We start from the raw sequence: 17,064 nt of genomic DNA, 5'->3' as shown, positions 1-17,064 counted from the left end.
ATCACTATGGAAGTAGATTGCCCAACCTTCCTTCCAAGGAGTGGCTGGTGGGTTTGAATCGCCAGCCTTCTGATTAGCAATCAAATACCTTAGGCACTATGCCAACAGAGCTCCTCATTAACCATTATAGAGATGCAAATGAAAACACCAATGAGATACCATCTCACTCTACCACTAATGGCAGAGTTCAACAAGACAGAAAATAATAAATTCTGGTAAGGATGTGGAGAGATTGAGATTCTCATACACTGCTGGTGGGACTGTCAAATGATAAAACCATTGTGGAAATCAGTATGCGGATTCCTTAAAAAGTGGGAATTAAATATACCATTTGATCCAGCAATCCCATTACTAGTTATATATCCTAGAGAAGTGAAAGCCAGGACAAGAATAGATATATGTGCACCCATGTTCATCACAGCACTATTCACAATAGCAAAGAGATGGAACAACCTAAGTGTCACCAACAGAAGAATGGATCGCCAAACTATGATACATACACACTATGGAATATTATGCAACACTAAAGAATAATATAGAATCTGCAAAACACTGCATAATGTGATAAACTTGTAGAACATTATGCTGAGTGAAATAAATCAATCACAGGAGGACAAATACTGTATCAGTTCCCTGGTGTAAAAAGTCAAGGAAAGATTTTTATATGAAAGGAAGCTTTCTTTGTTAGTTACCAGAGATAGGACGGGAAGGGAGGGAACACTATTAGATAGGTAGAGACAAGTATTGATGTAGGAGACAGGAAGGGCAATGTACCAAAAGTGAGATATCAACACAGTGCCACTGAGGAAGAGAAAGAGAGAGATACATGGGAGGTACGGACAACAAAGATGAACCCTATTGCATATACAGTACTGCACTGTCAGTGGTGGCAAGCTTTGATCTATGGGTGAATAGATCTATGGGTGAATAGGCTGAAGGATCAGGTATGTCTAGGCAGGGGACAGTGTGCTCATGACCATGTGTAGGGTTAGCAGACAATGTTCTTACATACGTATTTGTATGACCTGTAAGAATGTCCAGAAATGTAGTAGAGTTGACAAGGTGCAAGGTTGTGGTGGCTTTTGGCCACAGCCAGCTACCTGGAAGGAGTGAGTAGTTGGGCCTGCGGTCTTGGTACCATGCTTGCAGGGTACGTTAAGCCCAACTGGCAAAATATACTACACAAAAACATTATTGTACATCCTACTTTAGTGAGTAAAGACTGGGGTCCTAAAAACTTGCAAGTGGTCATCTAGATGCAATAATGGTCTCTCCTCATGTAGAGTAAAGAGGAATGAAGAAAAACAAAGATGCATGGAAATAGTGCAAGGCACTAGTAGACCATGTAATCCTCAGCCTATATGACCATGAGACCAGAAGTAGATGGTGCTTGGCTACCACTGTCAACCAATTGGGTGGGGGGAAGCTGGTGCAAGAAATCTTGGATAGAGTGGAGGAACGATGTGGAACAAAACTCAAAATCATTAAAAAAAAAAAAAAGACCAGATTTGCTTGTCTGATAGAGCCTGGTGAGACCCCTGAGACTATGACCCCTAGCTACCCTTCAGGTCTGGAACTGAACTTATTCCTATGGCTTCCAGGCAAACAATGTATACAGGCATATGGGGTGAACATTTACATCACATAGATACACTCCTTAGAGTAATCAACTGTGGGAGAACAGAAGGGCACTGTTTGCACAAGGAGACAGCTAGGGGCAGGCAGAAGTGCATGAGAGGGAAGGACAGAAGGAAGAGGTAACTGTGGGGAGGAATTGCGAAGAGAACTGTTACATTGTGGGAAAGTACAGTCAAAGTCAAGAGACAAAATATGTATGAACTGTTATATGGAAAATGAATTTGCTCTGTAAACTTTCACCCAAATCATAATAAAAAGAAAACTTAAAAAAAAATACAGATATTTAACAGCTCTGAAGGTCAGAATCTAAAACCAGTTTCACTGGAAAAAAGTTCTGGCTCCCTCTGGAGGCTCTGGGGAGATATTGTTTCCTTGCCTGCTCCAGCTTTTAGAGGCACCTGCTTTCCTTGGCTCATTTTTCTTGCTCCATCTTCAAAGCCACCAACATAGCAATGTCTCTCCTCTCTGACAACTGCTTCTTTCTGCCCTTGCATACTCTCTTTGACCCTTTTGTCTCCCTCTTATAAGGCCCATCATGATAACATGGAGCTATATGATAATCCAGTGTGATAGCCTCATCTCAAGATCCTCAACTTGATGACATCTGCAAACTACATTCAGTATAAACCAAACCCCTTGCCATCAAGTTATTTCTTATAGAGACCCTGTAGGACAGAGTAGAACTGCCCCATAGGGTTTCCAAGGCTCTAACCTTTACACAAACAGATGTAGCATCTTTCTCTCACAGAGTGCCTAGTGGGTTCCAACTGCTGAACTTTCAAGCAAACACTTAACCACTGCACCACCACAGCTCCTTCCCTTTTCTTTATAAGGCAAGATATTCACAAATTCTAGGGTTTAGGACAGGGACATCTTTGAATATCATTATTCACCCTACCTCAGAGGGGTAAAAATAGATGCACCTTTTTCAGAATGTAGAAGTAGCATTAACTCAGGATTGATGAGACAATTAGAAATAAAGATAGAAGTAGTCAAAACAGCCTGGTATTGGTACAATGACAGACACATAGACCAGTGGAACAGAATTAAGAATCCAGAAATAGATCCATCCACATACAGACAATTGATCTTTGACAAAGGGCTGAAACCCATTCAATGGGGAAGGGATAGTCTCTGCAACAAATTGTCCTGGCAAAACTGGGTGTCTATTTGCAGAAAAATGAAACAACATCCATACCTCAGACCATACACGTAAATGAACTCAAGGTGGATCAAAGACTTAAATGTAAAAACCAAAACTATAAATTCATCAAAGATTAAAATAGGGGTAAACTTTTGGGGCCCTAATTTAATGCATAAATAGACTATCAAGTACAACCCAACATACACAAACAGCAGAAGAGAAACCAAATGACTGGGACCTTCAAAAAATTAAGTTCTTATGGGCATCAAAAGGCTTCTGCAAGATTAAAAAGTGAACCTAAAGTTGGGGAAAAGTAGTCACCAATGACATATCCTAGAAGGGACTTATCTCTAAAATTTACAGAAAATTCAATACCTCAACATCAAAGAGATAATTACTATCTTTTGAAGAAGGCAGAGAGAAAATTGTTTCTTCTAGGGATCTTTCTTTCCAAATTCCTTCCCTAGGATGATGTGTCCTTATATTTTGTGGCCCCCATGACTCCTCTGTGTGAACCATAAAATATTTTTCTTTCTAGTATACAGGCAATGCTACTTCAAGTTTCAATGAAGAAAATCTCGTCTGCAACACACTGGACCTTTTCTTTGCTGGAAGAGAAACAACTTCTACTACACTGCGCTGGGCTCTGCTTTTCATGGCTATCTACCCAGAAATCCAAGGTGAGCATGTGGTTGGATGTGCCTGGACTCACTCACTCACAAACTCACTGCCATTGAGTCTGTTCTGATTCATAACGACCCCTCTTTGGGTTTCCGAGGTGGTATCACTATGGAAGTAGATTGCCTAATCTTCCTTCTGAGGAGTGGCTGGTGGGTTTGAACCACCAGCCTTCTGGTTAGCAGTCAGATACCTAGTACAGATGAATCCCTCCTGGAACATACTGCCCAGAGTTGAGGCCTAAAGACAGCATGTTAGAATGAAAAGATAGATGGAACAGTCACAAGATAGACTCAAGAACTGGCATATCCTTTAGTTTTTCTGTCAGGAATTGTGATGGGTCCATAAGGCAAATATAACACAGTCTTTTTCCTCAAGGAGCTGAGAATCTAGTGGGGAAAACAGTAAAGTCAATTGATACTGTTGCATTTCACAAGAGAGTGACATTCTTGTATGAAAGTCTGGCCTTTTAAGAAATGACTTACTATCACCTTCTGGATAATGTCCAGATACCTCAGTCTGATAAATAATATTGTCTGGTGTGCCATTTTCTGCCACCTTCAACCCCATCCACTCTACATGCTGACATCACTAAATTGCAGGTCATTTTTCCATTTCACTGTCCTTATTATGTCTCTGTTCATTCCCATGTGTTGTTCCCTCTACCAAGAATTTACTCCTCAATTTCCCTTTATGGAAAACTATGAGTTCTTCTTGAAGAATCTGATCAGATACTGCCTCCCTCATGCTGTTTTACCACTCTTCAAGGAAATTACTACCATTTTATTTCTTTAGAGAGAAAGGAAGAAAACACTTCTTTCTTTAAGGGCATGTTCTAAGTGTTAAACATCACTTGTAAATATTCACCTGGCCAGAATGTAGTCACATGATCACACAGTTGCAAATGAGTCTGAGAAATGTAGTCTTTAGCTGGGAAACCAGGTATACTTTTTATTATTAAAGAGGAGAACAGATATTGGGGGACAGTTAGCAGTTTATATCATTTTTTGGGTGCTGTGCTTAATCAGTTCATGCAATTTTCAAGATGATTATACATTTATCCCCACTGAGCAGATGAGGAAACTAAGGCTCAGAAAGTTTAATTAAGTTACACTATTAATGTTTTAGAGCAAGAGTCTGATCCACATATGTCTCACACCAGAGCCCACTTTCCACTGTCATATACCTACTTGAGAAATGAGAGCCTATAGAGCCTACATTAATATCAATAGCCACAGCAATGAACTCAAATATACCAATGATCATGAAGACGGCACAGGACTTGGTAATGTTTCCTTCTGTTATACATAAAGTCACCATGAATTAGTGCCAACTCAGTGACAACTAACAACAACAACACTATACTCTTAGTCATTTTGACCTTGGTTATTCCATTCCTTAGCTTTACTAGGCCCAAAGGAGGAAAAAGAGTTGAAAACACTCTTAAAAAGCCCTTTAAAAGATTAGAAACAATTTTACTAATTTTGTAAACCTGCTCACTTATTGAGATATGACAGGTGAGACCTTGGACACCACCTCTACATCTTTGGAAGACAGACAAAATTTTAAAGAATAATAGATGTTCTCTTATTTTCCAGAAAAAGTACAAGCTGAGATTGACAGAGTAATTGGCCAGTCACAGCAGCCCAGCACCACAGACCGAGAGAACATGCCCTACACCAATGCTGTTGTCCATGAAGTGCAGAGAATGGCCAACATTCTTCCCACGAATGTGCCCAGGGTAGTGACATTTGATACCACTGTGGCTGGATACCACCTGCCAAAGGTAATCAGGATCTCTCAATCTCAGGTCTTCAAGCCCATCATTTTGCATAGTAGGAATCTGAACTTGAAAATTGACACATATTTATATCCCAATGAATCATTCAAATCAGGAGAGAGATATGTTATACCTGATACAATAATTTTTTGTTCTCCAAGCGTGAGATTTAGAACATTAATACAAATGGGTTTTAATACGTATGGGGGGGGGGAATGGGGTATTTTATCACCAAATATATTTAGGGAAAGACTTGAGATGCCTCAGAGTTTTTAGTGTACTAATTTTCATTTTCACCTTCCATGCAGGAGACCCAGATTCAATTTCCAAGCACTGAACCTCACTATGCCACTACCTATGTGTCACTGGATGTATAAATGTTGCTATGATGCTGAACAGGTTTCATGGAGCTTTCAGACTAGGAAGATGGAATAGGCAGAAAAACCTGGTGATCTACTTCTAACAATCAGCCAATGAAAACCCTATGGATCACAACAGTATGATCCCATAGTGCATGGTTTCACCATCAGGTCGGGGCAACTTTATGGACAGCAGCTGACAAGAACAAATGTGCATTGGCCAATATTTTTGTGACACAGCAGGCAGCAGTTCTCATCACACTTTGCCTCAGAACCCTTTTTCTTCTCTTGATAGAATGGCTTGTAGGACTAGGCACTTATTGTATATAATCCTGGGGTTGTGGAATGTTAAAATGTGAAGACACATGTGAGTACACCCACATCAACTTATCACTAATGCCAGTGTTGCTATCATAATATTCCCACAGAAATCTTTCACTTATAGTTCCACTAATAGTGCACTTACTAACACCATAAGGAAGACCCAGATGTGTGTCAGAGCCAGAGCAGCAAACAGACCTGGTTTAAATCATGGCTCCAGAACCTTCTCCTCTGTAACCATTGGGAAGTTATATAGCCTCTCAAAGCTTTAATTTCTTCACATGTAAATTGCATATAAAGCCTGTCTGCCAAGATCCATGTAGAGGTAGAAAGAAGTCACTTCTGTGAAACAGTTTAACTATTGCTTATTTCAGAGAGTCTTTCAAAATAACAATTATTCTTTATTAATTCAATAAATAATCATTAAGCACCTAATATGCTCAGATCTGTAGGAACAACCCTGAGCAAGAAAACTATCATGCAAATGATTACACTATATTATTACAAACCAGGAAAACTTGTAGGGTGGTGTAAAATGCAAATTAGCTGGAGTAGGTAGGAGGAGCAAGAGTGGTCAGAGAAGGCTTGCCAAAAGAAGTCATGTTTGGACTAAGAATTGAAGAATGATTAAGGGTATTTTAGGGAGAAAGTAAGGGAAAAAGAGCATTTCTGGCAGGGGAAACAGTATTTTTAAAAATAACCTTTAAATGAGTGAGTATGTGGCATATTTGAGAAATTGAAAGAAGACAATTGTAGTCAGACTGCAGGCAGGAAAAGAAGGGTGACCTAGAGAAGGTCCAATGATGAGGTTTTACATAAGTGTGATGGGAAGACACTGAAGGGTTTCAAGTTCAAGGTAAGAGTATATGGTCAAGAGTGATGTCATTAAATCCTTTTCAGTAATCACTGGACTTTCAGGATGCAGAACAGATTAAAAGGGAAAGAGAGGGTATGGGGCATACTTTTTACCTGCCATACAGTCAGCCCTCAACTCATGGAGACTCCATGCACTACAGGATTGGGCATGTGTGATCCACAGGATTTTCATTGGCTGATTTATGGAAGTAGATCACCAGGCCTTTCTTCATAGTCTGTCTTAGTCTGAAAGCTCTGCTTAAACCTCCTTAGGACTGACAGCTGGTGGCTGTGCTTGAGGTTTATTGGCTGGGAATTGAACCTTGGTCTCCCATGTGGAAGGTGAGAATTCTAGCACTGAACCACCACTGCCCTAGAGATTTAGTTAGAAGGCTATTGTGGGAGTGTACATGAGTTACATAGTAGCCTGGGCTAGGGTGGTGGCAGTGGACACAGAATCAAGGTGACAGAATGAAGAGAAGTTCAGGAAGTGGAATCTGCCATTCTGGCTGATGAATTGGATGAAAGCAGAGTGAGCAGAAGGTGTGCATTAAGGACAACTCCTAGGTTTCTTGCTTGTGTAACTGGATGAGTACAGGTACATTTCCTGGGCTACCTGATAATCTTCTTAAACCTACTGGTGCCTGGTGCCAGGAGTGCCATGTACTAGACACAAGAGGAAAGAAATTAGGAGAAACAGAGATGACTGAGCCATTGTTTACCTTTGAGGAGCTGCCTCAGTTATCTCCTCAGTAAGCAACTGGGCTGATTTTGGTACATTGCTATCTGGCCAGCTGCTCCATTAGTTCTTCCTGCTGCATATATGTCCCCTCCCAAGTCCTACACTGACAAGTCCCTCTAGAGGGAACATGACATTGTCCACAGCCACTCTTTGGTCCACAGTCAATAGTAGGCAAAGTTCCCTGATAAAATTCCCAGCAGGCAACTCCAATCCATCACGGTGAACTGTACCATGGAAAAGACCAGAGTCCTGGGGTGTTGGGTTCAGGAAACCATGGGTTAGGAGTGGTCAGGAAGTAGGAGGCATGACTGTCACCCTTTGTGTATGTGTGTTGTGTAGGTCAAGCCTTACCTGAGTTTTTGCTGCCTTCTCTAGGGGACCATGGTCCTGACCAATCTGACTGCACTGCACAGGGACCCTGCAGAGTGGGCCACCCCCGACACATTCAATCCAGAGCATTTTCTGGAGAATGGAGAGTTTAAGAAAAGGGAATCCTTTCTGCCTTTTTCAATAGGTGAGTTGTAATGAATAGGAGTGTGAAGATCCAGAGTCTGTCTATCAGCTTTGCACTTCCCTCCTCCCAGTAGTCTTTGGCTTTAGTTGGAATGTCTCCACATGGCTCCACCCAATGTGACTCCATCTTGCTAAATGATAAAGTGAAAATTTCCTGGGCTGGGCATTGCTTTAATCTTCCCTTTACCTCCTGAGACTTCCATTGCCTCTGATGGAGATTTCAGCCTCACTTTGTTCTCCACTCTCCTAGAGTACTAGCTACAGAAAGACCAGAACCTGCCCCTTGCTCAAGAGGAAGGTTGGACATCTGCCATCTTCATAGAGTTTTCAAATATCCCCTATGCTTACAGCTCTGGTGGTGAAATGGTTAAGGCAGTTGGGAGTTAACTAGAAGGTTGGTGGTTTGAACCCACCAAGCGTTCTGCGGAAGAAAGGTGTGGCAGTCTACTTCTGATTTACAGCCTTGCAAACCTAATAGGGTTTCACTGTGAGTTGGAATTCACTCAGTGGCAGTAACTTTGGTTTGGTAATGCTGGCTGCAACTTTGACGAGAGAAGTCTTAATAGAGGTTCATGACTTTAAGAGGAAGAAGGAGTGAGTGATGCCTGGATAACTTTCCTTCACATGGCAGAAGTTTTCCTTGCAGTTGCTCATATGTCTCCTGCTAAAGACTTTGTCCATCTCTGTTAGCTGAAGCATAAGAAACCTCTAGACACATTGCCTCGCTGGGACTTTGCTATCCAGAATGGCATCTTACCCTCTTCATTATAGATTTCATTTACAAGGAATTGATCTCATTTAAATCTTCCCAGTAACCCAGTTATTAAGTTAGAAAGAAAGTAGATTGATATCTCCTGTCTTAATATAAGGAAACAGAGAAAAGAGAGTTTTGTTTTATCCAAGATAATGTGCCCAAGAAATGGGCAGAAGAAAACCTAAGACTCAAGTTCTTATACTTGTAATCTAATATTCTCACTGTCACAGCTGGAAAGTAACTCACGTTTCCACTTAAGGATCCCTCCACTTTAAGGTCATTAAGTTTATTCCACATATATTACTAAGCATCTTGCTGTATAACAAACAGCCCAAAATCCAGTGGCTTAAACAATAAACATATATTATTGCTCAAAAGTCTACAGGTCAACTCTGAAGCTCTGCTGTTCTTGGTTGAGCTGTCTTACTTGTTTGGAAGGTCGAAGGCTGATTGAGGAAGGCCTCAGCTAGGACAGCAGGTTCATTGCCACCTTCTCTCTCATCCCCTAATAAGCTAGCCTGGACTTCCTCTCACTGAGGCAGTAGAATCTCAAGACAGAGAATAGACATGCACAAGGCCTCTTAAGGTCTGGATTTGAAACTGGCACAGCATCACTTGCACAGCATTCTGTTGGTCAGTGCAAGTCATAAGTCCAGCCTCAACTAAAGGGAAGGTGCCTTAGTTTCCTAGTGTTGCCTGAACATAAATAGCAGAAAAGAAATTTATTTTCTCACAGTTCTGGAGATTAGAAGTCTAAATTCCTAGCATCGTCTTTAAGGAAGTTTCTCACTCATTTGGGCTCTGAAGGGAAGAATTTTGTCTCACTTTCTTTCTCTGACATTCCTTGGTTCCTTGGTGATCTTCACTTGGCATCTGTGTGCCTCCATTTGTGCCCTTTTGTCTTTGTGTCTGTGCTGCTCCTTATAACTTAGAAGTGAGTAGGTTTAGATCATGCCCTACATGAATAGACCTCATTAACATAACAAAGAAAATTCTGGTGAGAAAAGATTACCTACAAATAGTAGAAAGTCTCATTGTCATTCAGTCAGTTCTGATTTATGGTAATCCCATGTATTTCAAAGTATAACTTTACTCTATAGGGTTTCAATGGCTATAATCTTACAGAAGTAGATCACCAGGCATTTCTTCTGCTGTGCTGCTGGGTGGATTTGAATTGGAACGTTTCAATTATGAGCCAAATGTAAACTGTTTGCACTACCTAGGGACCTTCTACACAGGCACGGGGTTAGGATTCCAAGACACATTTTGTTGTTGTTGTTAGGTGTTGTTGAGTCAGTTCTGACTCATATTTTTGGAGAACAAAATTCAGTCTATAACAGGAGGGGAAAATGACTATAGTATTTGATGAGAAGAGCTATGAAGTCACCCTTGGATAAAGAAGTTGGGAATATAGGATTTTATTTTTTTGCAATTTCTTAGTCTCTCCAACAGACATCTAACTGACAAGAAATTCAGAGACGGTAAGTGATTGTCATGGGAACTCCCAAAAAAGTGTAACAGAGTGAGGACCAGTTAAATGAAACAGAAATAGAAACCTGAAAATCTAGGGGGTTAACAAAATGTCAACATAACTGACTTGTTTTCCAGCATAGTCTTTGCTTTAACAGATTGTTGCTTTTCCTTACTCATGTTCTAGCTCTCTCTAAAGATAGCCTAGCCTCCCTGAAGGCATGAGGTATTGACAACTCCTTCCCCTTTCTTGGAAAAGATGACCAAGTATGGAATTACCGCAAGTGCACTATCAGGGCAGACTGCAGAGCTTTTTTTTGCCCAAAGATTTATTCTTTTTTAAATTGTTATTTGGGTGAAAATTTACAGAGCAAATTTACTTTCTATGCAGTAGTTCACACACACTTTGTCTCATGACATTGATGACAATTCACCACATTGAACAGCTCCCCTCCCACTTCTTCCCAACAGTCACCTCTTCCCTGTGTCTATCCCTCCAGACACTCCCTGCCCTCTAAAGTGTCTCTCTGTGCATAAACAGCCCTTCTTTTCCCATGATTTTTCTCTCCAATGAGTTTATCTACCTTAGGTAAATGTTAAACTCCTATGCCTGTCTTTTGTTTGGCTGGAAGCCACAGGTTGGGTTCAATTCCAGACCTGAAGGGCAGCTAGGGGCCATAGTCGCAGTGGTTCCACCAGGCTCTATCAGACCAGCAAAACTGGTCCCCTCATTTTTTTTTCCCAAATGATTTTGAGTTTTTACACATAGTTCCCTCTTTATCCAGCATCTCCTACATAGATCTCCCTCTGAGTGGTTGACAGTGGTAGCTGGGCACCATCTAGTTCTTCTGGTCTCATAATCATATAGACTGCAGATCGCATGGTGTACCAGTCATTAGGACTAATTCTTTCCATGAATCTTTGGTTTTCTTCATTCTTCTTTGCTCTGGACGAGGAGAGACCCATCATTGCATCTAGATGGCTGCTTGCAAGTTTTAAGATCCCAGTTGCTACTTGCCAAAGTAGGAGGTGCAACAGTGTTCTGTGTAGTATGTTATGCCAATTGAGCTTGATGCCCCCTGTGACTATGGTCCCAAGCCTACATGTTCAACTACTCAATCCCTCTGGGTAGCTGGCTGTGACCAAGAAGTGAGTACAACCTTGTCCCTTGTCAGCTCTACTGTACATCTGAGAATTCAGATCATACAAAGACACTTATGGGACCATTATCTGCCAACCCTATACATAGTCTTGGGTACACTACCCACTTCATAGACATACCTAATAGTTCAGCCTGTCCACCCATTATCCATCCGTATACCCATGTTTGCCTTCACTGACAATGTAGTACTGTATGTGCAAAAAGGTTCATCTTTGTTGTCTCTACCTCCTATGTATCTCTCTATGTCTTCTTCTTCCTCAATGCCACCATGTTGATCACTCACATTTGGTAAATTGCCCTTCTCTTCACCCAAATCAATACTTATCTCTACGTATCTAACAGTGTTCCTTCTCCTCCCCTCCCACTCTTGGTAACCAACAAAGAAAATTTCCTTCCATAGATAAACCTTTCCTTGACTTTTACAATAACAGACTAATACAATATTTGCCCTTCTATGATTGACTTATTTCACTCAGCATAATGTCTTCCAAGTTCATCCACATTATGCAGTGTTTTGCAGATTCTACATTATTCTTTAGGGTTAGATTGCAGAGCTTTTGTCAGAAATTTATATTTTCTTTCTCCATGTAAGTCCTTCCTTTTACTCTGATCCACCAAAACAGCAGGCAGCTACATCAAAGACAAATTGTAGCTTCTCATTTCTCAAGTAAAATAATTAGATCAGAAGATATAAGACTGGAAAGAAGTTTAACAAAAACTTAGGTCAACTCTCTCATTTTACTGATGAGGTAACTGACCTGGATGGTTAGTGAAAAAGCCAGTTAGTTGAAGGACCAGGATGGTCCACATTTCCTTTAATCTAGGCCAAAGAGTTGAAATCAAATAGTCCTAACATTCATGTTTTTAAAAGAAAATTGATACCTCATGTCTCATTCATTGAGAACCTTCCTGAGCTACCATGAAACAATTAGGAGAGAGGTTATTTCACTTACTTGACAAGTGTAGCTCCATGAGAGTGAATGGTTTACTCACATCCACACATAGCTGGTTACTGACAGAACAAATATTTTAACCCTAGTTCCTGATTCTCTAGGTTCAGTTTTGTCACAATATGTGGATTCTTCTAGCAGAATCTTGGGCATTTGCAGTATAATAATTCCACACCATTTTAACAAGTTTGCTAATTGTTCTATATGTGATGGGTAAAGAGATAAAGAACAGATGAATTAGACATGCACTTGGGAGAAACATAAACACAAAAGGATATAATGGCATAACTGAAACACATTTATGTTTATGAATGGTTTTGCATGTATCACCTAATTTATTTCTTCAATAGGTCTTTGTAATAGACAATAATATAGAGACATACAGCAGAATTGTTCAAAGAATATTTAATTACTCAAGAAAATACAGGGTAGCAAAGGCAGTGTATAGAGTTAACTAAACCCAAACCAAGACCTTGCTGATGAGTCAATTCCAACTCATAGCAGTCCTGTAAGAAAATTAGAGCTGTGTCATAGGTTTCCAAGACTGTAATCTTCCACATCTTTCTCCCACAGAGCTACTGGCAGATTCCAGCAGCTGACCTTTCAGTTAGCAGCCAAGGACTTAAGCACTGTGCCACCAGGGCTTCTCATGGAATTTACCACAGAGTATAAAACCAGTTTTTTAAGAATGCATTGCAGACAAAGCACTGTAAGGATTGTGAGGAAATAGGTCAAAATGTTGACAAAAGTTTTGTCTGTATGATAGAATTACAAACATTCTTGACCTTTCATTTTTTTTTTAACACTTTTTTTTTTTTACAATTTTTTTTTTTGACAGTGAATCTGTATTACTTAGAAAATGACTATTAAAAACATAGACAACAGGGGCTGCTGGCTAGGGTATTGTATCACAAATGGAGTGAGGAGAGAATTCACACAAGGAAGTGGGCAGTAGAAGCTTAGAGCAGGTGTCAGAGCCCAAGCAAGATGAGGGGTCTGCACAGGGTAACCATGGCCATGATGGGAGATTAGTTATATAAGTGGAAGAATGACCCAATAAGTAAATATGTTGAGAAAAAATGGGAGGGAGATACCGATATGGAAGGAAAACAAGTAGAATGAATTCTGTTGTCTTGGATTGGAGTCAGGTGTTACTACTTAGATTTTATGTAAATGGAGGATGATAGAAAGATAGATGGATAGGTAGATAGGTAGACAGATAGATAGATAGATAGATAGATAGATAGATAGATAGATAGATGATAGATAGTAGATAGATCAGTTGATAGATATATTTGTGCATGTTTATACACATATTTCTACATGTGCTCACATTATATGCATACATATATATTCCCCATGTGTGTCCATTGAGATGAAATGAGTGCAACAAGACCCTGACATCAGTGAGGACTCTTAAAGCCCAGATCTTAGATTCTTGTTATAATTAGCCACTAAAACGAACTATGACTCCTAGAAAATGACTGATTCCAGAGCTGAGGAAAGGAAAATGTACAATGGGCATAGAACATTTTATTGTGGCAGAAAGTAAGGAAATAACTGGCTTGAATGAGCATCTAATGACCAAAGCTAGAGTGTCTTGAGCATTAAAAAAAAAAAAAAAAAAATTGGACAGTAACAGCTTATAACCCTTTGGATAAAAATAGGAATCTGTGAATCTATACTTATTTAAATGAATGAATGAATGGATAAATAAATAAATGGACAGCATTTCCTAGTATGGCAACTAATAAACATGGAAGGAGTGATGGAATTAGAAAATTGCCATTCTGCAACCATCAGAGTAGCAAGTAATTCAGCCAAAAAACATGAATAGATGCTAAAACTGGTGGATGGAAGTTCAATGAGTAATGTTTTATTTAAACAGTCTCAAAATATGTATTATATGCAAAGGGAAATAATAATTTTACTGGAGAGAACCTGTGATTAAAGTTAATATCACCAATTACAAACAAATCAAAATCATTACTACCTGATAAAATGTGATGATAAAAGCATAACACTACTTTAGTTATCAAAACCAAAAAACCAAACTCACTGCCATCGATGGGTTCTGACTCATAGTGACCCCTACTTGGGTTTCTGAGACAGTATCCCTACAGAAGCAGATTGCCCAATCTTCCTTCTGAGGAGTGGCTAAACCGAAGATAAACCAAACCCACTGCCGTGAAGTCGGAGCTGACTCATAGCGACCCCTCCTTGGGTTTCCAAGGTGGTATGGAAGTAGATTGCCCAACCTACTATGGAAGTAGATTGCCCAACCTTCCTTCCAAGGAGTGGCTGGTGGGTTTGAACTGCCAGCCTTCTGGTTAGCAGTCAAATGCCTAAGGCACTACACCAACAGTCATACAGGTCCCCATCAGGCAGTAGTACATACTACAACTGGGATAGCTGTTTCCCAAGAATCTTAGAGGCTGAAAATGTTGGTAGGCCATATGTGTTTCATGTTTCAGAAAAGAGATAAAAGTAGTCTTTTAAATTGCATTCTTCTGTGTTTTTATAATTAAATATATTTTTGATAAAACTGTGAGAAAAAAACTTATCATACTATATTTGCAGATCAATTTAATGATAAGTTATTTTACAGCTAGAATGTTTATTATCAAAGTGACATTTAAAGTATTTATTTTACTGTATAAATGTAGATATGATCTGGTGAATTTGGATTCAGCATGCAGTCTACACAATATGTAAAATAAAGTTCTCATCACACACACACATTTTCACTAATGCCTAGAGAGATTACTTAATTTGCCATAAATCATGTGGCTAGAGAGTGGGAGTAGTTGAATTGAGTCTCCATCCCTCTACTTCCAGTTCTCTACTCTTCTGACAAGGGGGTGGCCAGGGGAATAACATGTGTGAACTGTGGAGAGGAAGATCAGCCTTGGGCTCAACATTAGAAGCAAAGGTCCTTGTTTGGGAAGAACCTCTGTGTAAGAAGGACCATTGAGAGAGAGAGAAATGCTGTACAATGGAGAGGACCATCCAAGACAGAGAGATTCCCATAATTAAGGAGGAAAACATGAGATAGGAGAGTCTGCATTAATTTTTGAGGATAACTTTGACAAAGTATTGCAAACTGTGGGGCATAAAACAACAAAAAATTATTCTCTCACATTTCTGGAAGCTGGAAGTCCAAAATCAAGATGTAGGCAAGGTTATTTCCTTTTGGAAAGCTCTGAGGGAGAGTCTCTTCCATGCATCTCTCCTAGTTTCTGGTAATTTTCTACAATGCTTAGCAGTTCACTGTCTGTCTCTGTTATTACATGGAGTTTTTCCTTGTCTGTCTCATACAGACACCAGTTATATTGGATTGAGGACTCACCTTACACCAGTAAGATCCTCTCTTAAATAATTACATCCGAAAAGACCCTATTAAAAAAAGTCCGATCCTGAGGTTCTGAGGAGGACATAAATTTTGAGGTGCCACCATTCACCCAGTAGAGCTACCTTGCACATTAGAACCCCAGCTCTAATAATTACTTGTTTATAGTTTTGGGAAATTTATTTTCAAGTACTGAAAAATTTAACACACAGGGTTTTTGTATTGTTTTGGAGTCTGCTTTTGTTATTACAGGAGCTCTGTTGTTACAGTAGTTAGAGCATTCAGCTGCTAACCAAAAGGTCTAAGGTTTGAGCTCACCTGCCATTTCATGACAGAAACATGGGGCAGTCTGCTTCTGTAAAGATATACAGCCTTGGAAACCCAGTGAGGCAGTTCTACTCTGTCTTATAGGGTTTCTATGAGTGGAATCAATTTGATGGCAGTGGCTTAGGTTATGTTTTTCTTCTTATTTTTCAATTTTATGTTTTGTTGTCTCATTTTGTTGTTTGTTAATTTTTGAATGCTTTAAGGTTATACATCCAATTTCTGATGAACACAAACTAGAATAACCAAACCCACTGCCATTGATTGAGTCTTTTGCAATTCATAGTGACCCCCATTGGGTTTCCAAGGCTATAAACATTTATGGAAGTAGATTGCCTCATCTTCCTCCAGAGAAGCAGCTAGTAGGTTTGAAGAACTGAACTTCTAGTTAGCAGCCAAATGCCTTGCCTACTACACCACTAGATCTCCTTAGATCAACCCTGGGCCCCTTATTGTTTGATGCCTGGCATCTTCACTACTCTGTCCCCCTGCCTGACCTTTGAAGGCATTTGGGTCCATGATCTGGATTTAGCATTCTGTGCATTAGCTTACTCAGATCATTGTCAGGATTAAAGAATCTGCTGTAAATACAGCCTTGGGGATGAGCAGGTCTTTCCTCTGCTCAGGATTGGCAGGATGGGGCAGAGAAATTCAATCCCTGCTAGGCACCTTCTCCACCAGGGAAGATAATTCAATCTTATGGTTTTTGCCTTTCAGGAAAGCGTGCTTGTCTCGGAGAACAGTTGGCCAGGGCTGAGCTGTTTATTTTCTTCACTTCCCTTGTACAAAAATTTACCTTCAAGCCCCCAGCCAATGAGAAGCTGAGCCTGAAGGCCAGAATGGGCATCACTGTTTCTCCTTTCAGCCACCGCATCTGTGCTGTTCCTCGGGCATGATGCTGCTGGGGAAGGAGCAGAGGCAAAAAGGCAAGAAGAAGCATGGAATGTGTTCTGCAGAAGTAGTGCCTGCTCTGAATGAGGGAACAGAACACAACAGAAGTGGCTCTTTGCCATCATCACAGTTGT

The 17,064-nt window shown here is 40.1% G+C and overlaps 1 pseudogene; it reads left to right on the top strand.

Annotated features, from left to right (window-relative positions):
• LOC103206457 overlaps positions 1-16,935 on the top strand; it is a 59,870-nt pseudogene extending 42,935 nt beyond the window's left edge.
• Positions 16,936-17,064: the final 129 nt, after the last annotated feature.

This window comes from Orycteropus afer, unplaced genomic scaffold, assembly GCF_000298275.1.
Source record: "Orycteropus afer afer isolate SDZICR_OR568_19922 unplaced genomic scaffold, OryAfe1.0 scaffold00318, whole genome shotgun sequence".
Lineage (NCBI taxonomy): Eukaryota > Metazoa > Chordata > Mammalia > Tubulidentata > Orycteropodidae > Orycteropus > Orycteropus afer.
Note: the sequence above shows the minus strand (reverse complement) of the source record. Positions and strands in the feature narration are given on the sequence as shown.